Here is a 22,056-nt window from a genome sequence, read left to right on the forward strand (position 1 = left end):
AAATGGACGTTAGGGGTTTTCATTCTATAGCCATTATATGCTTGCGTGATTTTTTTTGGGGGGGCTGAATAACATCTTATGGATTTAGCTTACTAAATTTATCACTTGGCACCCATGGAAAACATTCATGGAAGTAGCAGACGAGTGGGAAATTGCCGGTCGGACTTGACAGGCAATACAAAGTAGAGGACCCGCACTCACCGCCACTAGGAGGGATTCTTCACTCGGGTGGCTGAGTGGGGAAATAAATGCCAAGCCGCTGCACTATCATCAGATAAGAGCAGGGGCGAGACAAGGGGAAAAACAAGATAGCGGGACTTAAACGGTCGTCTTTTGTGGCGACACGGCTGATTTGTCCACGGAGGTGATAGAGGATCGCTGTGTTTGTGTTAGACTAATTGACTGAGAAGGAGATGGAAAAATTGAGACATCTCCGGCCAAAGTGGTGGGTTAGGGCATCACTTAAGAACTCATAAGCGACTGTTAAATCCCCTGTTGAGCAGTGAACCATCTTGCCCTGTGGATAGTGACAAATAGTATGAGCTCAGGCACAATGATATAAAATAAATACAAAATAAAATAAAGTGAGGGGGCAGTATCGGTGAGGGTTAAGAGATAAGTGTCCCTGGCTATTCTTTTCAACAACGGATACATTGCATAAGTTTTTGAAAGATGGCAGTTGGACCAAAGGTCATTTTGGGTTGTGCGTCTCGCGACACTACTTCTGCTACCAATCACGTTTTTTAGAGGAATGAGAGATGTGACATGAAGAGATGTTCATAAAAAATAGTAAATAATAAATTAGCAAAGCCATTTGCATGCATAGTTGGATAAAACACTTACCCTTACTAAGGGGGAAAAAATGGGCAGTGAGTTTGTCTTCGTAGAAGACTCCTGTGATATTTTTTTCAACAAAACAGAAGTACATAAAGACTCACAGAAAGAGCCTCTCAGATAAATGGAAATGCGGATTCTCACTGTTAGTGCACAATAGTAAAGATAAACTTACGTTGGTGACAATTAGTATCCCAGAAAGTACACCCTAATGTGTCGTTGCTCCACAATGGTGGGTGAGGTTGACTTGCAAACCACTAGTCCACTATGCTGCTCACAGTTCACATTTCTTATTTATTTACAGTATCTATCCTTTATGGTAACACATTAACAACAATGGTATATGAACGTTAAATGATTCTGTTTGCTAACCAAAACAGTGTACTTGTTGAAATTTTAAAGGATCAGAGGTAAAAAATAATTTTTAGAAGACAGAGGGAGGCAGTTTAGTTTCACTATACTGATGATAACCAAAAGGCAGAGACACACTGATATCTCCCTCCCCTTCCCCCTTTTATTTCTCTCATTTCCTCCGACATGGGTCCATAATTACCATGAAAGAAAGGCAGCAATTAAAAGAAGCCTTTTAAACCAAGATTGAGAATGTGGATTAATTAAGAAACTGTTGACAGACCTAATCACTCAGAGAAAAGTAATGAGTAAGTTTGCCCACAAACTTCATGTAACCAAGCACAGGCCTTTGTTTTTGAGGGTGACAAAAGCAATCCCGTTTCCTCTTTGTGTAGTCGGCATGCTGAGGGAGATCCAGTTTCTGAAGAGTCCCTGATATGCTCTGATTGCCCAAACTCATTCTTCATCCTGCACTAATTGGTGATTAGCGTATCATCTACATAATCAATGTTGGCGTCTAGTGCAATTTGAGCCTAAAGGAAACAAATTGAGTTTGATAAGAAGAGGACTAACAACATATCCCTGGGGGACACCCGAGACTAATTCTATTGTGCTTGCCAATAGATAGTTGTGTGTTGAGTGTTCAGGTATTACATCCAATTGTTTTGACTGATCTCTGAATGCATTGTTGTTTGGAAAGGGCTCCAAGGTCCTTATTTTTCTGAGTATTGGCCGGTCGATCAAATCCTCTTCATGATGTAAGTGACTTTTCATTTAAAAGTCTCGCACTTGCAACTTGACTTGGGACTTGCCTATCTTGGACTTGGGATTTGAGGGCAAAGACATGAAACACGATGTGTTGTGATCTGCGGCAGGATGAGAAAGATGTAATGACGGTTTTTTACCTATGGAGACCTGTAATGCCTCATCCTTTTTCCGTTTTCTGCAAATTCAAATTCAAAAACGTCACGTGTTTTAGCTAACGTTATTGAGCTGAGCGTAAATAACGAGGTGGCCATTCCTAATCTGCTGTTCAAATTTGGCCACCTGCAACGTGCTGATTGGCACCAAGTCAGTACAGACAAAAAAAAAAAAAAAAAAACAGAAAATTTATGGCTGAACGTGAAAAGCTCGTCTTGTCATTGACAAATCGTCGTCAAGTACCAGAGAATACAAATGAGGCCATTTTTTTACTGCCTATTTTCTCACTATGTCATTAAAACTCGGGATGCGGCGAGCCATAAGATCCACATAATCATAAAATGTATTTCCACAGCTGTGTACGTGCTTGCAATTCTCTAATCACAGGTGATTTACTCTCCCGCAATCCGTTTATGAGGAATATCATCAACAAATTATGCACCCATATCGCACCTGAATGGTTATTTTATAATAAATGGGTTCACACTTTTGTGCTTCACAGCACATGGATACCAAAGCACAAATTCAGCACTCGTATAATTAATGAGAAGTATCTAAAACAACTTCAACATCGCAAAAGCGATGGCGCAGCCCCCGTCACCTCCACGCAGCCTCAAAGAAAATCAAAAAAACCTTTTATTACAAATTTCTGAGTCACAATGAGACAAGCACCCCCTCCAACATGGCAAGAAGAGCTGATGCCACAAAGAAAAACAGACGAGATTTTATGTCACAAGCGCGGTTTCAAAAATAGTGTTTGTGCACACCTTCCAGCTCACAAACACTCAATGAAAAACACTTTAATTGCAAAATTCTGAATTACAAAGACCCAGAGCATCACCTTCAACATCCATTGATGCACACCCTCTAAACTGGATGCACATTCTAAAGATTAATTCACTAATTATTTACTGGTAATGCTGTGCATGCCCTTCAACAACTAGACAATTGGGGCATCCCCTCCCTCCTGCAAAAATCCCTCTCAAAGGTGAGAAAATGCTTTATGGCAGCCTTTTCTTGCAAAGGCATACCCGTTTAAACATCCTTAACAGAGTTGGCGAACCCCCTCTCACCTTGCGTGAACACTAAAAAAGTTGGGAACACTTCTATTACGGCCTTTCCAAAAAGTCAGAAGAGCTCATATCGCATACATTTTTAATCCATGTATCCCCCTTGAACGTCCCAACAGAGTTGGTACACTCCCCCCTGTAGCCGGCACAACCCGTCTAAATGAATTGGAAAAGATTTTAATGCAAACTATTCTTGCAAAGGCATACCCGTTTAAACATCCTTAACAGAGTTGGCGAACCCCCTCTCACCTTGCATGAACACTAAAAAAGTTGGGAACACTTTTATTACGGCCTTTCCAAAAAGTCAGAAGAGCTCATATCGCATACATTTTTAATCCATGTATCCCCCTTGAACGTCCCAACAGAGTTGGTACACTCCCCCCTGTAGCCGGCACAACCCCTCTAAATGAATTGGAAAAGATTTTAATGCAAACTTTTTAGGGCATGTGTCCTTTCAACATACCTCCTCACTCAAAAAATTAAGGGAAGCTTTTGTTACAGCATTCTAATGCATATTTTTCAAGCCACGCACCCCCTTTTTTTATATTTAGAGAGGCAATGAATCCTCTCTCACCTGCACACACCTTCATTGGAAAACCACAGCCACGCACCCCACTACCCCGTGCCCCCAGATACCATCAAAAAAACTTCTCGTAGCATTTCCTAAACTTCAAACCGGCTTCAATCTCTTGACAAAGGTGGTCCATCCCCGCCACGCTATTCCTGGATGGGTTAACCCTCAAAATTCATAATAGGAGTGGGTTTATTAACGCAAAATTCTCTCAATAGAGGAGAGAATCAAACCATAAAGCAACATGTTAGAAGTGGAATTCAGCAAAATCTCGTGCTGACAAGTACAACTGGAGAGACAGTAACTTGCCAACAATCATGTGAAATACTCAAAAAGAGAATGACAACCATCATCAACCTGGGAAGTCAACCTCTCCTGTGAGTGCTTTACATTCTTTTTGTTTTGTGTGTGTGTGTGTGCGCGTCCGTGTCTCTCTGAAGTTGTAGTAACAAGCAAGGGCAGGTTTTTGAGAATAAGAACAAATTACTGGAATTAGACATATTGGATAGCGCATTTACACAACAAATGTATTGTAGGTATAAACAGGGCTAAACACTATTATAACAAAATGTGAGAAAATGAATGAAAAAATGTGGAGCGGTGTGAATAATTTCTTGATGTATTCTATGCCACCTAAGCTTACGCCTATGCTACCCTGAGAACGCCCCATCTCGTCAGATCTCGGAAGGTAAGCGGGTTTGGCCCTGGTTAGTACTTGGATGGGAGACCGCCTAGGAATACCAGGTGCTGTAAGTTTCTCTCCCCAGCTAAATGCAGAGGGATTGCGTCAAGAAGGGCATCCGGCATAAAACTGTGGCAAAACAAATATGCGTTCATCTAAGATGACACACTGTGGCAACCCCTAACGGGAAAAGCCAAAGGCGAAGTAGAAGAAGAAGATTCTATGCGACCTAAAAGGTTCTATTTAAGATCTTAGGGCTAATGAACTGTAAATAAGGTAATCATGAACTCCTTACCCTTTATAATTAATTTCAGACATACACCCATATCATAACTATTATTTCAGTTCTGGGACATCGTAGCAGGATATAGGAAAACATGTGAAATGCTGATGCATTCTTTTAATGGGGGAAAGGCTAGCTCACTCTGATGTACAAATGGAAAAAAATGGAAAATTGAAAATGAGCAACGACCAGTTCAGGGAGTAGTCCACCTTTCACCCGAAGTCAGCTGGGATAGGTTCCAGAGCTCCTAGACTCTCATCCGGATAAGCGGTGTTGAAATTTGGATGGATGGACGGATGGATGAATGCCTTTAATCCAAATTGAAATTTGGACGATTTTATAAAAAAATATTGCTTCGAGTGGGAGAAAAAGACAATGCCATTTTTGATCCCATATTTATCGCAACAAGGTAATGCAATTCTACAAACATTTCAAGCCATTTGTCCCATGCATTTCACATTCAAAGCATGCAGCATCATGTAAAAATTTTAGTGACAATAAAACATTGAAAGCCAATTGAAATCTTGACTTGAAGGCCATTGTCATTGTTTGGGACATTTTTTTTTTTTAATATTGGGGAAAAATGTGTCAGTTTTTTGTATAGGTTTATCATTTTTGGCTAATTTATTGAACAGTCGGCATTTCCATTGCTGAATTCTTTAAATGTGGGTAAAAAGTGTCATCATCTCATGGACTGATTTTGCCCAAACTGAAATCCATACTTTAGAAAGGTCCCATAGTTTACCAGACCAACTTTTTTTTGGAAGTCACATTGGCTCTATAGAGCCTCAGTATGTGAAGATGAGAAGATGTGAAGCATGAATTAAAATCATCCACACATTCCTTAGTTCCAGACATTTTTTCCTGAAACCTGCTCATTTGAATTTCTCAACTTTATCTTTGTCACTGGCGATGATCGCCTTCCCTTTCCACTTCCAAGCCAGCACTGTCAACGTACAGCATATGTTCTTTCACAAGTGGGTCTTCTCCAATTCATGAAGCCAACCAATCAGAGGAAAAGGGGCAGTCTTAACCAAATATGGACAAAGTGGATTAAAAAAAAAAACTGGACCAAACAGAAAAAGTTCTCAGAGGGGGCTTTTCTGGATACTCATGTAACAAATCCAAGGTATTTGTTTCAAATGTAATTAACACTTTCATACAAGTTCCAAGTTAGGGAGTCACTTTATCGAGATCCAAATAGTGAAAATATAAAACCTTTAAGATACACTTTGAATGGAAAATGGCATTTTAAATGGTGTTGAAAGGGACTTTGACCTCGCAGCATGTCTTGAGGACGATGGCGGCCATCCAAGGTGGAGCAGCTGGCGAGGTCGGAAAGGGGACTGAGTTCTGACGCCTTTGCAAGCTCTCCTGCATTCACTGCATAATGGCTCTCTCAAGAAAAAATGAAAAAAAAAAAACACCATGAGCCCCGCCCACCGGCCGCAAACATCAAGCCCGGCCTCCCTCCTCACCCTCGCCTCCGTCGTTAAGATAAGAAGCTGAGCCAAGATGCTGATGCCTCGCACATCCCACGCAGAGATGCCCCAAAAGTGACACGGACAACGGGAGCCTCATTAATCTTTATCGCTGGGCCTCAGTAACACTTTCCGCCTTTCTACACGCCGCTACATTCGCCGAAGAGCATATCGGAGGTGTGTACTCATCAAAATCAGAATATGACAAGCAAAACACGTAACCATGCTTGCAGGAATATTACGTGTAAACAATCTGTGCATCATTCATTTATGCCATTTTCATTTTCTCTTCCTTTCTAAATTGAAAAAGTGACTCATTTCATTGAGTTTTTCAATACCCCCCAAAAAATGTAATCATACAATGGTGCCTACACTTGTAACTCATTGTACTCGCATTTAAAATTGTGAGGTTGGATTGTGATGACGGCCTCGGAGTTCTGAGGACCAAATCCAATCAATCAAATCCAGCCTCACTTGTGTGGAGTGTGAATGTTTTTTTTTTACATGTGGTTTGCGACCTGTTCAGAGTGTACACCGCTTCTTGAACAAAGACAGCCGGAATAGGACACCCGTGACCCGCGTGAGGATAAGCGATACAGAGGATGGATGGATATCAAATTGTGAGTAAGCGAGGGATGAAGTGTGCATGTTGTGGCGTCCTCCCTTGGCAACTTGCAACGGCGCATCGGAAGCGCATCTAAATTAAGCAAAACAAAAAGGACGTGCTGAAACACTGGCATCAAAGTAACAGCATGATACTGTCAAAATATTTCCCCGTTGCGTGAGTGGAGGGGGGGGGGTATTTGGGTTGTCTGTAGCTTGTTCTTATGTAATAAATAAATAATTCTGCACTGTGATGAGCCACAATCTGCCCTATATGAGTTATTTTTATTATTAGACTGATTGCTATTGAAAACCACATTAAACTGAAAAATGTTTTTAATATTGGCTGAGCCTATTAAGTTCTATAGAAGGTTACCACCATATAATACATCTTGTAACATAGAGAAACACTAATTCAATATTATTTTAGGACTAAATAAGTGCATTATTAACTTCTCAGCATGACTGGGAGATAACAAATTACTATCACAACAAAAAAAAACCCAAGGTTTTACAAAATACTTCCTATTATTATTAACAATACGTTCCCTATCCGAAGCTCCTTTGCACCTAAAAATTTGGCTCGCAACATAAATGAAAACAAAGAACTAGCTACAGCTCGTAACACAGAAAACTCATACATTGGTGCACTCATAAGTCAAGGTACCACTGTATTGTAATTTTAGGCTCAGCTCCCAAATCAAAAATGGAAAGAGAGGCCAAAGCAATCAATTTGATGTCAATATTCATTTGGTTGGCTTGACGATATGTTAAAGATATGTTACCTTGTCTGCTGCCATCATCTAGACCATGAGCCATCAAATGAGCCATGACTGTCATACTGTCAATATAGTGTGGCTTTTGTTTTTGGAAGAAAAAAAAAACAACATTTTCTTTGTGTCAAGCATGCCACCAATCTGCCAATCCTGGTCACATACCTTACAGCGTATGCCCCCCCCCCACCACCACCACCACCACCACCACTACCAGGTCTGGCCACACGTGATGCTGCCATTCTGAGTAGTAAGCGTGTTATTGTATCCAGCAAAGTCATCCGATTAAAGCTACTTCATTAAACCAATAATAGTTACTTCTGAGTCAACAAAGGCTTTTTACAAGCAGTCATTTCTAGATAAGGATTTGAAGAATCAGCAGTGGTAGTGAGCAGATCGGTCTAAAATATCGATAGTCTTGATCCCAAGCCAGTATTGAATGGGATCGAGAGTAGCTTGAAAATATCAATACTTTAGTTTCGGTTTCACCCTTGTGTGCACTCTTTGCTTTCATCAAACAAGTGACGTTAGAGTCCCTGTTTCTTCTCCCGTTGTCCCCGCTATAAATGCTTTCTGCGCCTCCACCTTTCCCCTTTTGTACAATTCTCCTGTGTGGTGGAGGGACCTTATTTCATTCAGTTTGTAATCCTGAACCATGCCAATGTTTGTCTTTGCTTATTGTATGTATTTCTGGTCTCGACATTATTCTCGTACATTTTCCTTTCTTATAAAGGGTACATGTCAATAGAATTGGATTTCAAAATAGTTTTAACAGTTGAAAATCACTAGCTTGATGCTATTACAAACAGAACTAAGTTCTGGGTAGTCGATACTTTCATCAGCATTTTAGCTGTATAAGAGCTCGAGTGGACAGTTTGATTGAAAAGAAGGTTCTGGTTGCTGCTTATTTTGTCAAATTAAAAATAGAGCATCATTCAGAAGCACATAAATCACACAAAAAAAGCAAAAACTATTTATGACTTTAGCCAACTCAAAAACCATCATTTATGCTAAAACCAAGGTCATAAGACATTATGTGTTTGTAATACCACATAATTTACTCTTAGTTAAAATCTGAATTACTACATTTACTGTAATTGAAACAAATATACTTAATATAATATGCCTCATAATTGATTGAATATTATTACCTTTTTGAAGGAACACTGCATCATCACATAGATGAGTGATTCCCAACCTTTAATGAGCCAAAGCACATAAAATAAATTTTAAAAAATCTCATGGCGCAACACCCCAAAAAATGTCACACAAACTGGATACACAAGTTGATTAATTATGTTTGTATTTATATGCCGCTGCCGTATGCAAACAAACAAAGCTTCATTATTTGTTGGTGCCGCTGCCATAAAAAATGGACAAAGATACTTTATTTGTTGTAAATAAATAATATTTGGACCAATTAAGTGAAATGTACTCATTTCCCGCGGCACACTGGTTGGGGATCACTAATGTACTTAAAACGACCAATCAACAATCCCCACTCTGAGTAAATGTGGCCAAAAATACCTGACAGTGGTTCCAACATGTTCTTAAAAGACGGGCAGTTAATAAGTGACAGAAGAAGCCCATTAAAAGCAAAAACAAACAAAAAAATAAAAAATACGCCTTTTAAACATTTGTTCTCCACAGGGTTGGTTATTTTTCTACAAAAGGCACCCACCAAAAGCAAAAGGTGTGCACAGAAGGGATACATTTTTAAATGTTTCTATGGGAGTATTTGAACAGGATTTTCAGTGATCACTTTGTGCACATTGTTTACTCAAGATGGTTTGTTACTGTTCGATTGCTTCTGGAAAAAAATAATGATAATAAAGGGTTGGCCTAATTCTTTTCTGGCCTTTAAATATGTATTATTATTATAGCAATGAAAAATCACCAAAATTCCTGAATGTCACGAACAATTAATATTTTAACAATTAATATTTAGGTATTTTCAAAAAGGTGCAGTAAATATAAAAGTGCCAAGAAATGTGTGGGTTCACTGTCACCACACGTTGCTGGTGTGGAGTCTTCACTGTTAAGCGTGCAATGCATTATGGGTTCATTAATTATTCATAAGTGCGCAATCAGAAAACGGTAATTATGTGACTATGTGACTATACTATTATGACTTAAAACTTAGTTTCAATAATATTTACCATGAAAAGTGAGAGCTTTCAATGTCGTCTGGAGTCCAATGTGCTCTTGATGTGGCCCCACTGACATTGCAGTAAGTGGTTCTACTCTCGTCAATCACCCACAACTTTCCCAGTTAAACAACTGGTTAAACTTGTCACCGGGAACAAAAAAAAAAAAATTTTTTTCGCTTGTTGCATCCAAATTATTATGTTGGGAGCAAAGGCGTGGCACGCACGTGTGTGCGTGCAAGCGTGTTGATGTGTGTCGTCGGGGGACAGAATCAGGAAAAGCAATCAACAACTCCATAATGCAAACAAAATGAGTGCTAGTGGCCACAATCACGCTTAAGTGCAGTCATGTCTGTTTCCCCCCAACCCAATATTTAACTGCCACTCTTTCTCATGTTTACACAAACCCGCACAGTTGCCTTCATGGACAACTTAGACATAATCAGAAACAACAGAACTGTAACAATGTGCAGGGTTGGTAGTTTGTCCGACCCATCTATTTACAGTCAGCCATGTTTCCCAAGTCATGTTTTGTTTCGATTTGTTTATCCCTTGTTTATTTGTTATTTGGAACTTTGCTTCTGGGACTTTGTTAATTTAGTATTTTCTGCCTCTATGATCCTTGTTTAACTTTGTTTTTGGAATTAGATTTTGTAAGATTCTTACAATTGCCGCTCGCTTAAGCTGCACTTGGGTCATACACCTTCTCATCTCCAACACCGTGACATGTACCTGACAGACTGTATCAACTCTGACTGAAAGAAAGCACAAAACCAAATATAAATACTGACAAGACAACTCCCTGTGCCTGTGTGGGTTTTCTCCCACACCCTAAAAACATGGTAGGTTGATTGAAGACTTGAAATTGACCGTAGGTGTGAATGGTTGTTTTATGTGTCCTGAAATTGGCTAGCAACCAGTTCAGGGTGTACCCCGCCTCTCACCAAAAGATAGGTGGGATAGGCTCCAGCATAACTGCTCAAGATAAACTTTTCTGACTTTGCTAGAAAGAGGCGAATGGGGACCAGAACAGATCTGACTTTCGCTAAGTGTGTACCCAGCTTTAACAATAACTCCACTTACAATTGCAAATCTCCTTCCCAAATCTCAAGTCTCATGACTAGATTACCCTCCTTGATCTGTGAGCGGCAGCATGGAACGCCACAGCGCATTCTCCCCATACCACAGGGTAATCATTCGGGATAATCTTTTGGCGATAGTGCCTTAGCGGACATTCATCTGAAGTAGGCAGTCTGGGTAAAAATTGGCCAAATTATCAGCAATTGTACAGACTGATTCTGAGTTTACCAACATATACGATATGTGATCTTAAAATGGACAATCCCTGGCAATTGAAAAGCTCTCAAGGTAGACGCCTGAAAAGATTGCAGTCACCAGTCCTTTTAGTCATCTTTTTTATGAGAGTGAAGACTCCACAGATTGGGGCCATTAAATTACATCGAGACAAATTGAGCCGTTCGCCCTCCACTTCCACTATCCTCGGAATTTGGCACAAAAGAGAATTAGACACAGATCCTGCTATATTTATTTCTCCCTGTCTCAGTAAAGCCAGCGAGGCAGTCCCAGCTTTACAAGGAAAGATGTTAAAGGACTTAACCTCGGTATATACAGTTGGGACGGCTTCCATCACTTCGTTGGAGTGTCTCCTCAGCCCTTCTGGCTTCAGACAGCCATAAATAGAACCCCGCCTCCACGCCTCCCATCTATTGATTATGAATCAGACTGAATTTCATGACGGAACATATCTTGGCTTTTTTCGTATTTATTTTATTTTTTCCATCCATTGTGGGTGTTTGTTTGCAAAGAGGATTCCGGAGGATCCATACAAAATGGTAGGAGCTCTGCTAAGAAATAAGCTGACTTCAATGGAAGGATTTACAGATCCCACTCAGAGGTAGGAGGGGAGTCATTCAAAGCCAGCATTTTTTTTAAAAGACTGTTTATTTACCGCGCACAATGACTGCTTCTGTTAGAAGTGTGTTGTTTTCTCAACCAACCAGCTCACACTGCACCAAAGCTCTATTTAAGACATTTTCAAAACTATCTCAACACATTTCCTCAATCTGAATTTGCATTGGCGCACAGTTTGTACAAGTCGTTCGTTTTTTGCCTGTGCAGAACACATTTGCAGCTAGAAATGCAACCGACATGAAAACCAGAGCGCTTTCATATCCGTGCTATGGATTCAAGCCCAAATGTTTTTGGTTTTCGCTATTTTCCCGTAACATTGCGGCTTACAATTTTATTCTACTAACATTGTGACCCCCTTATTTAGGATTGCGACGATTGTTCTGTTGGCATGAAGACTTTGTTTTGGTAATATTTTCACCTTTATCTTAGTGCTGTAAAACATTTTGTCGTTTTTTTTTTAAGAAAACATTTTCAAAAATTTCATTCCCAAAAGAAAGTTGAAAGAGAACAAAAACAAGAACAGTAAAGAGAAAAGAAATGAAGAAAAAGTGGAAAAACAAAGCAAAAGAATAAGAAAGATAGAAGAAACAGGAAAAAGTACACAATGAAAAAGGGAAAAATGAGATTTAGAAAAAAGGAGATGAATAAAAAAACAAGAAAAAAGTAAAAGTAGGAAAAGTACGGATAAATAAAAAAAGGGAACGAAATAAAGACAAAATAAATAAATGTGTACCGCTATCGCTACGATGTGTGCTAGTATTCACATTGAAATTCTCCACAAAAGAACAATGTGGTCTTCAATGTGTCAAATACGCGCTCGCCGCTGTCCCATCACACGATGACTGCACCTTTAAATGGCAAGTCCATCAATTCAGTGGCAATTCCTCCCCATCCAGTGGAGCCACAGAGGGAAGTGAGGCAGCATTAATTATGAACCTTCAAGCTCCAAGGGACAGTTAATCTTTGTCATTTTGCTGCTGGAGACATTTGGATCCGCCGTCCAGATTGAGCCGGGGTCTCAGCTCTTGACCCCTAACCAAGCATAAGAATTCTACTCACGCTTCCGGAAGAAATCTATTTTTCCATGCACATTGCACACCCGCTTGGCTGTTTTAGTCTGAAACATTTTTTTATACGAAGTTTAACGAATGACCTTTGGGAAAATACATTTCAGCAAAATTGTTTTAATTCACAGGGGCCAACATAAAATTATTGGCATGAATCACTGGCCACTTCATTGGGTACACATAAAGATAACTCATACAAGATCCATCTATCCAATCATCCATTTTGTACACCTTTTTAACAATTTGGTTAATAGGTCCCAAAATATCTAACCTATTAAGGGTGGAACGGTTCACAAATTCACCGTTCAATCCATATCTTGGTTTTAGATGGAACATAAATATACATAAATAAATGAATAAACACTTTAGATTTTTCTCCCAATTTTTTGGAGCTGTACTCAAAGATTTAAAACTGTTTCTACATACGCAAAAGGCAGTTTCTCTCAAATATAGTTCACGTCTAAATCTGTGTTAGTGAGCCTTTCTTCTTTGTTGACATGATTTATCCCACCTCACAGGTGTGGCACATCGAGATGCTTATTATACAGCATGATCGTGACACAGCTCTGCCTTCAGCTGGCCACAATAAAACACCAGTCTGAAATTGGCAGTTTTGCTTCATTGTGGAGATCTGGGTGGTGGTGCCAGAAAACAAGCCATCGTTTGCCTCACGCAGTGCAGCACATCTCATCACAAAGATCTGACCAGGTTGTTGATTGTGCCCTCTGGAATGATGGCACACTCCTCTCTTCAATGGCTGTGCGAAGTTGCTGAATACTGGTAGGAACTGGAACACGCCATAGTAAACGCCAATATAGAGCACCCCCAAATCATGCTGCAACATGAGGTGATGGTCGTGGAAGATTGGCATGACAATGGGCCTCAGGCTCTCGTCAGGGTATCCCTGTGCATTCAAAATGCCATCAGTAAAATACCCTTGTGCTCATTGCCCACATCATATGCCTGCCCATACCATAAGCACACTTCTGCCATGGGACACGGGGAGAAGATGCAAACTCCACGTAGGCGGGGGTGGGATTTGATTGAAAACTCTAAATTGCCAATAGATGTGGCTGTGTGTGAAAATGGTGTTGTGTTTCTAAGTTCTCTGCAATTGACTGGCAAACCGGTTCAAGGTGTATTCTGCCTAATGCCAGAAGATAGCTGGTATAGGTTCCAGCACTCCCATGACTTGTGAAAATAAGCGGCTAAGAAAATGGATGGATAGTATTTTTATTTACATTGCAAAATTTATAATGATGACCCTCTAATAGAGCATGGAAATGGTTGCCAGCCAATCACAGGGCATATCGAGACAAACAGTCACACTCATAATCACACCTAGGGGCAATTTTGAGTGTCCAATTAATGTTCATGTTTTTGGGATGTACCCAGAGGAAACCCACGGAGGCAAGGTGAGAACATGCAAACTCCACACAGGGAGGACTGGGATTGAACCCAGGTTCTCAGAAGTGTAAGGCCAACGCTTTCAAGCTGCTCCACAGTGCCGCCGTTAAAGAATTACTCATGGGCTATAATGTGGACCATCACTGAGCAGATTCGGGTATTTACTGCATTTGCTGAAAGAGAGCACGCTACAAAGTACAACAGTACCCCAAAAAAGAAATATGGCAGGAACCATTTTTGACAGAATCAGGGCTTTGCTTTGATCACACCTTTTTTGATGTTCTTTGTGTACATTGAGTACATTTGCAGCCAAGCATTGCCACGCACAAAGCATGTTGTGTGCATACGTTATAATGAGCCACCGCTGTGATGTGAGTGCAGCAGCCTAAGATCAGCGTCAGTATGCAGGGTCATGGCTGCGTGTGGAGGGAAATCAGAGGCTAGATTACAATCTGTATTGGTCGTTTGTGTTTTACCATTTTCGATTGGCATCTGAAAATACAAAAATGAAAACGTAACTGATGGTTTTGTTATTGCAAATCCCCACATATTCCCTGTTTCACATCTGAGTTTTCCATCCATCCATCTTCTTAGCTGCTTATCCTCATGAGGGACGCGGAAGTGCTGGAGCCTATCCCAGCTGTCAACGGGCAGGAGGAAGGGAACACCCTGAACTAGTTGCCACCCGATCATAGGGCACATAGAGACAAACAGCCACACTCACAATCACACCTTGGGGCAATTTAAAGTGTCCAATAAATGTTGCATGTTTTTGGGATGTGGGAGGAAACCGGAGTGCCCGGAGGAAACCCATGCAGCCACGGGGAGAACACGCAAACTCCACATAGGTGGGTCCGGGATTGAACGCGGGACCAGTGAACTCTGAGGCCAACCATTTCCAGCTGATCCATCGTGCCGCCGCCCTGTGAGCTTTCCTATTTGTAAAATTTTGGGGGTGAGTATATCCTTTCCTATTGCTTGAAAATCACCGGGAAAAACTTACCTGTTTGCTGATTTTGTGCTCAGGCAAAAGTAAGAACAGTATTGGTTTGCTACCATCAAGTGACATGCCAAAGAAAAAAAATTGAATTGGGTTTTGCAGCTTCATTAAGAGCAGGGGTGTCAAATCTACGATGCGCGGGCCAGAACCAGCCCACCATCAGAATATTCAATCCAGCCTGTTGCGATGGGGAACACATCCACTGCTATTTTTAAATAATAATTCTTAAATAAAAATAGCTTTTGTTGCTAATTTTGTCGAGTGGCGGGTGCAGTGACAACACTTAAATGACACTGATGCACTTGTGAGGGCCAAACAATACCAGATTTCAGAGTACACGAATATAAAATGATGTGCCTTGTTCAAACTGTGACAAAAAAAATACCTCCTGTAGAAATGTCCATTGTGGAAAATTTCAGTCAAAAGCTTCATTTCAGAAGAGCTTTGTTTATATGCACTGCCACAACTTCAATTTTATGTTTTCAGTACATTTACAAAGGATGCATAACTGAATGGTACATGCTCAATGATTCATAATAATACTGTTGAAATAATTTTTGGTTAAAAATTTCAAAGCGCGTATATGATTTGCAACAAAATTTCCAACAAGATAAGAATGAGTAGTTGTGGATATTTTCCAAACTTACCTGTAATTATTTGCAACAAACCAATGGGTAAATTTTTGAAGAGCTGTTCTTTATTGATTTTTAAGCAATTCATATTGTGATCTTGCCCGTTCGATATCTAATTAGGGTAAATGTGGCCTTTCAAATTAAAATGAGTTTGAAACCCACAAAGGGGTGAGGAGGCCCAGTCATTAATTTGTGTTTCATCTTTATCATCTCATCATCCCATATTTTTCTACTAACTTGAGCAGAGCACACCATACTTTTATAAAAATACAGGGTTACTAATGAGGGACATTCTTTCTTGATGCCATAAAAGTCTCATACTGACAGTGATGTTCATTAGTGACTGTTGCGGCGGAGGTTGACATAAATGTCTTCTCTCGAGTTGCTATTAGCAACAAGAGATAAGACGGTCGAATACAAACAGCAGTAAACAATCCTTTCAAATTCATAATTTACTCAATATTCATTGTAGGGCGCAAACCACACACGAGGATCGGCGCACGTGACATGGACACATTCAATATGGACATTCATAACACCGTTTCATGCCAGGGTAACGAACGGGTGTTCCGAGGGCAGTTAATATAAAAATACAATAAAACTACGCCTGCTTTGGCCTCTTCATTAGGACCTGCAGTAACATTTCATACATTCCAGTATTATTATTATTTTTGTGTGTGAACATGATACCATCACACTTTTTCTTCAGCTTTTTTAAAATGAATGCATAGCAGATGTCTGACGGCAAAAAGGGACAAAATGTACTTTAAATGCAAACGATAGAACAGAAACTGAAATGCATCCTGAGGTGTGAAAAGTGGTATATGTACTGTTTCTGTCATGTGTGCCAGTAAAATACTGCAAAGTCAATAATAATTCATCCTTTTTATCAAACTCATCAGAGCGTCACACAAGGTCATCAAATTGTAGAACAATCTAAAGAATTTAGAGTGCTTTATTTTCACAGCACAAACGTGATGAAGAGTAAAACTGAGAAAACAACCATGAAACAGGAAATTAAATACAATACCTCATCAACTCCTGTGAGACTTCACCACAAAGAGCCCTGAAAGAATGAACTGTTTTGCTTTTTCTTGTAATGCATTGTATGTGTGTGTGTGTGTGTGTGTGTGTGTGTGTGTGTGTGTGTGTGTGTGTGTGTGATTCCGAATGCCCTGGGCAAGTTGGATTGACATGGCAGCAGAAAGAAGCCGAATCTTACAGAAAAAAAATAAAATAAATAAAATTCCAACATCTACAAACACATACCGGAAGTAGTGCAACCAAGAGATACACTATGCAATGAAGAATAAAAACAGTAAATAAATCAACAAATTGTCATGGTATAAATATTAAGAGATTAGGTTGTAAATGTAGGTCTGTGCCTCTGATAGTTTACAGTAAAGAAGGCTTTGGTGGCCTTGACCTCTCACTACTGCTATTAACCATTTCAGCAAAATAATAACATCATTTCCGGTCGACAAGCCTTGCTGTTTATGTGGTGATGCGGCTAATTTGTGCAGTTTTTTTTTTTCTAATGGCCGCAAGGGGGCACTCGTTCGGAAAAGGTAAGAATGAGAATGGAATATATGTGCCAAGGAAGTGACTTTTACCAGCCCTGTTAGCACTGTGCTAGTGTGTTGCTGCTGTGTTATTGGTGTGTCTCAGTGATATTTACCGTTAGGTTTTATTTTAATTGTCCCTGTTAGCGTTTGTACTAGAGCCACGCTAGCGTTAAACTCTTTCTCTGTACCGTCTTTGTAAATATCTCCTGTTTCAATGTGGGTTTCAATGTGGGCACTTGCAGCTTTTACACAGCTGCGGCGTATGTATGTACCAAATGGTATTTCCTTTACAAATGTACTCGGTGAGGCTTGTAACACGGTGCGTGCTGTAGGCCGGGAATTACGGCAATATATACAGTATATACATTAGATTTACAGCTTTTGAGGGCAGTTTGAATGATTAAAATTGCATGAAGTACTGAGGAGTTCCGGTAATTTCAAATACACGTGCCGCGGTGCCACCGGTTATCCGCGTCATTTTAAAAGGGTTAACTGTGTAACAGACAATATTTGAAAGTCAAGAATTTTAAAATGTCACTTAAAAAATTGCTAGCACCGTTAATAAATGCTTTATTATGGTATTATTCTCCTCCTTATTATTAAACATGATGTCAGTATGACCCATGTAAAGATTATTTGAATTTCATTTACTTCCACTTTTTTGTCAACATATTTAGTTTTATAAAAGACTTTCCATGCTGAAAAAAGGTGGCAGAATGGACTACCTCTCCTTCGTGATGTCAGGTAATCTCCATTTAAAAGAGGGGAATTTAACAGAGACAGATGGGTGAGTTGGTAGTGCCAAATTACAGACCAAACGAGTACCACATCGGTCGCAGTTTAAACCAAATCCTGTAGACTGAGTGGTTGTTTGGTGGCATAAGCCCACAAAGGGGTGCAGTCCAGGTAAGCTCCGTGGGGGCTGCGGTTAGATAATTAGACCGCGCTTTCTCTGTTACGATTCCGCCGTTAGATCAATTGTCTGGACTGGAGGAAAAAAAACGCTTGACCACCATCAATCACTTGACAGCAGATACCATCAAACCTTGGGAGACCGCGAGCGATTTAGACTTGCATCGTGTCAAAGTCACATCTTTCTCGTCAGGTCTGCACCAACTCAAAGTTTCTGTTTCATATCGTATGACCGGCACCCCAGGATCAATAGTGGCCTGAGTGCATTCTGAACTAAAACACAAAACAGCCTAAAATAACTCCAGTGTGACTAATTGTATCCCACTGGGATGTATTGGATTTGTACTCGCTGCTTCATGACCATCACCGAGAGGTTTTATTTTATAATAATTTGTCAGTGCACAGAAAATGCATTATCCCCAGCTTTTACATACAGTATAAATAACTAGTTGTTTGTTTTATCTTCTTCTTTTCCTTTTGGCTTGTCCCGTTAGGAGTCACCACAATGTGACATCTTTTCACATGTAAGCCCATCTCCTGCATCTTTCTTTTCTAACACCAACTGCCCTCGTGCCTTCCCTCACTACATCCATCAACCTTCTCTTTGGTCTTCCTCTCACTTTTTTTGCCAGGCATCATCACCACCTTTCCACCAATATACTCACTCTCTCGCCTCTGAACGTGCCCAAACCATTGAAGTCTGCTCTCTCGAACCTTGTCTCCAAAACAACTAATGTTAATTTTGTCCATCTTTGAGGGGAGTTTTCTATCACATAACACACCTGACACCTTCCGCCACCCATTTTTTTCACTTCCTTACTACATTCACCATTGCTCTGGAGACTGCTGTATTTGAAGTCCTCAACCCTTGCTATCTCTTCTCCCTGTAGCCTCATACTTCCTCCTCTACCCCTCTCATTCATGTACATGTATTCTATTTTACTTGTGCTCTCCTTTCCAGTGCATGCATTTATAAATTTTCCTCCACCTGCTCCCTGCTTTCACTGCAAATCACAATGTCTTCTCCGAACATCATGGCCCAAGGGGATTCCAGTCTAACCTGTTCTGTCACCTTATCCATTACCACTGCAAACAGGAGGGGCTCAGAGCAAATCCCTGATGCAGTCCCACCTCCACCTTCAAGTCGCACCTCACCACTTCTGCATGGAGGACCACAGTTCTTCTCTCGGTACTCTGCCATAGGCTTTCTATAGATCCACAATGTAGCGCCTTGATCTAGTTCCTACTATTACTGCAACTAGTTCCTTACAGAATTTCTCTTTCACCTATCGGTCATTTTCTACCTGTGGGGCACAACTGCTAATCACGTTATACATTACACTCTTAATTTTAAGTTTCAACCTCATCACTCGATCTGATACTCTTTTGACATTTAAGAAATTCCAAGGTAACGCTTCCATTAAAATAATCCCTACTCCATTTCTCTTCTGATCTACAATATAGCAAAGTAACTTAAAACCTGCACCTAAACTTCTCGCCTTATTGCCTTTCCACCTGCTCTCCTGGACGCACAATATATCAAACTTTCTCCTAATCATCATGTGAACCAACTCCTGAGCTTTTCCCTTCATAGTTCCAAAAAACAAAGTCCCCACACTCAATTGTAGGCTCTGTGAATTCCTTTTCTTCATCTGCCGAAGAATTCTTTTTCCTCCTCTCATTTGTCTTTGATTCACAGTAGCTGAATTTCCACCGACACCCTGGAGGGTAATGGTCCCGGGGGCAGATGTTGTTAACTCGGGTCACGACCAATCCGGTATGGGACTCTTTCGATGAATGCTCATATTTATTTGGCAAAGTTTGAAGCCGGAGGCAATTCCTGCCGCAACCCTCTGCATTTATCTGGGCTTGGGACTGGACTACAGTTTGCACTGGCTTGTGCCCCCTAGTTGGTTGTCAAACAGTTGAAACAATTTGCGAATTCAGCCCTAGGACCCTGTTTAACTGAGCAACATGACATTTGGTAGGCAGGACTAGCAGGACCACCAGGAGTAGTTGCACAAAAATCTCTCCTGGCACACATCTGACATGCCCCTACATGTCATAATTCTTACAAATGTTCCTTTCATCGGTTATCTATGATTACCACCATCTTGCAGAATAGAAATCAACATGACTCAAAAGAATCCATATAAGGTAGCAAAAATACACACAACTGTGATGTCATACTTAATGCAATTACTCATCGCGCACTTAACAATAACCACCACTTTGCACAATGGAAATTCAAAATAAATGTTCCATTAGCCATCTTAGACAACAGAAATAAAATAACTGGGGGACAAATGGCCTTGTATGATACTCAGTTCCCACACTGACACTTTGTTTTAATATTAACCTTTTGCCAATATCATCAGGGCTGGTGACTTGTATTTAATCAAGCACCTGCCAACTGTATCAATTCTTCTTTCGTTCTGTCCAGACGAAGTGGACAGCCTTAAGAGATAAGTTGACAGAGATGAGCCTCCTAACCATTGTTAGCGTTATCACGGGTAATTCCTGATTACTCACAGTCTATTGGTCTTCTATTCATGTCATTTTTATTTTCCCGCACCTTTTTCTTCACAGTTTTCTCCAGACAAGGCGATGAGATGAGCTCTCAAGGGGCATGTTTATGTGCATAAATGTGAAGATTGCCACCAGTTTGGATTCTTTCACTGGCCCCGACCTCTTTTGTTTGGGGGCTTTTGTGCGTCTGCTCCCCTCTCCATCAAACCCCGTGCCTATTTCCAGGAGATATGCATCAGCCAGCAGTCCACTCCACTGACACCTCTGATTCCTCTCAGTCAGCAGATTACATTTTTAGAAGTTGACAGCTTGTTATCACTCTGAATAGCAGCCGGGGCTTTAGTCTTTTGTTCTGTTTTTGGCCGGGATTCAGCAGCTCGGGGTCACTTATTCCTTGTGACTTGCTTTGGGCCCGAGAGCACTGATTCGTACTGTGAATGGGTGCCCACTCTTTTTCCATCTTCCCTTTGAGAGGGCCCGCACTTTGTGGAGGGATTACCGTGATGGAAGCCTCGGCCATGCACAATGATATCCATTTAGCGAATGGAGTGTCACCAGGGGACAGGAGGGATTCAGGTGTGATTTGATGATCACTTCGCCGGTGCTTGGGAATGGCGGCGCAAAACTAGCAAACTGCGGGTCATCCGCCCTCGAATCGCTCTTAATCAACAGCGACGCTAAATGGTTGAACGTTTTTCCTGGTAAAACACATGAACTGTGGGATAGGCATTGCAATGTCATACAGTAGAATAACTATAAACGCATAGTCATAGATTACCACAATGCATTCAGACTGACATAGTTCAATAGTTTATATTACTGTATATGTACAATACAGCACTGAACAAATGTATTACATAACCACTGAATATAAAGTTCGTGTCCCATCAGGTATATTTGTCAAAAATCTCAATTCACTGAAAAATGTTCTCATTGAAATTGGGGACTTTTTTGGAATGTTGAATGATTTCAACAGATTTCCGACCCCAAGAAGGACATTCCACAAAATAGTAACCACCATTTTTGTCTATACATAGACTATCCATCAGCATTGTTGTTTTTTTTGTTTATTTGCAAAATAGTGTTGAATTTTGAATTTTGACATTTGAGATCTGATTAATCTGTTTAATAAAGGGCGGGTGTAGATCAGCAGATACAGTAGGTCGTCCAGTGACCGAGGGGTACTAGTTCAAATCCCAGCTACGACAATACACATCAACATGTCCTTGTCCAACTCCGTCCACCATGATTAGGTTGACGTAATACAAATATTAAAATGAAAAATACTGAAGCCAT

General features: G+C 40.5%; 1 protein-coding gene and 1 pseudogene across 3 annotated transcripts in view; one reads left to right on the forward strand and one right to left on the reverse strand.

The window, feature by feature from the left end:
* LOC133498198 (carbohydrate sulfotransferase 8-like) overlaps positions 1-22,056 on the reverse strand; it is a 213,942-nt gene that overhangs the window by 116,493 nt on the left and 75,393 nt on the right. The window lies entirely within an intron of this gene.
* LOC133498723 (5S ribosomal RNA) lies at positions 4,385-4,503 on the forward strand (annotated as a pseudogene).

Source organism: Syngnathoides biaculeatus, chromosome 3 (genome assembly GCF_019802595.1).
Source record: "Syngnathoides biaculeatus isolate LvHL_M chromosome 3, ASM1980259v1, whole genome shotgun sequence".
Classification (NCBI taxonomy): Eukaryota; Metazoa; Chordata; class Actinopteri; order Syngnathiformes; family Syngnathidae; genus Syngnathoides; species Syngnathoides biaculeatus.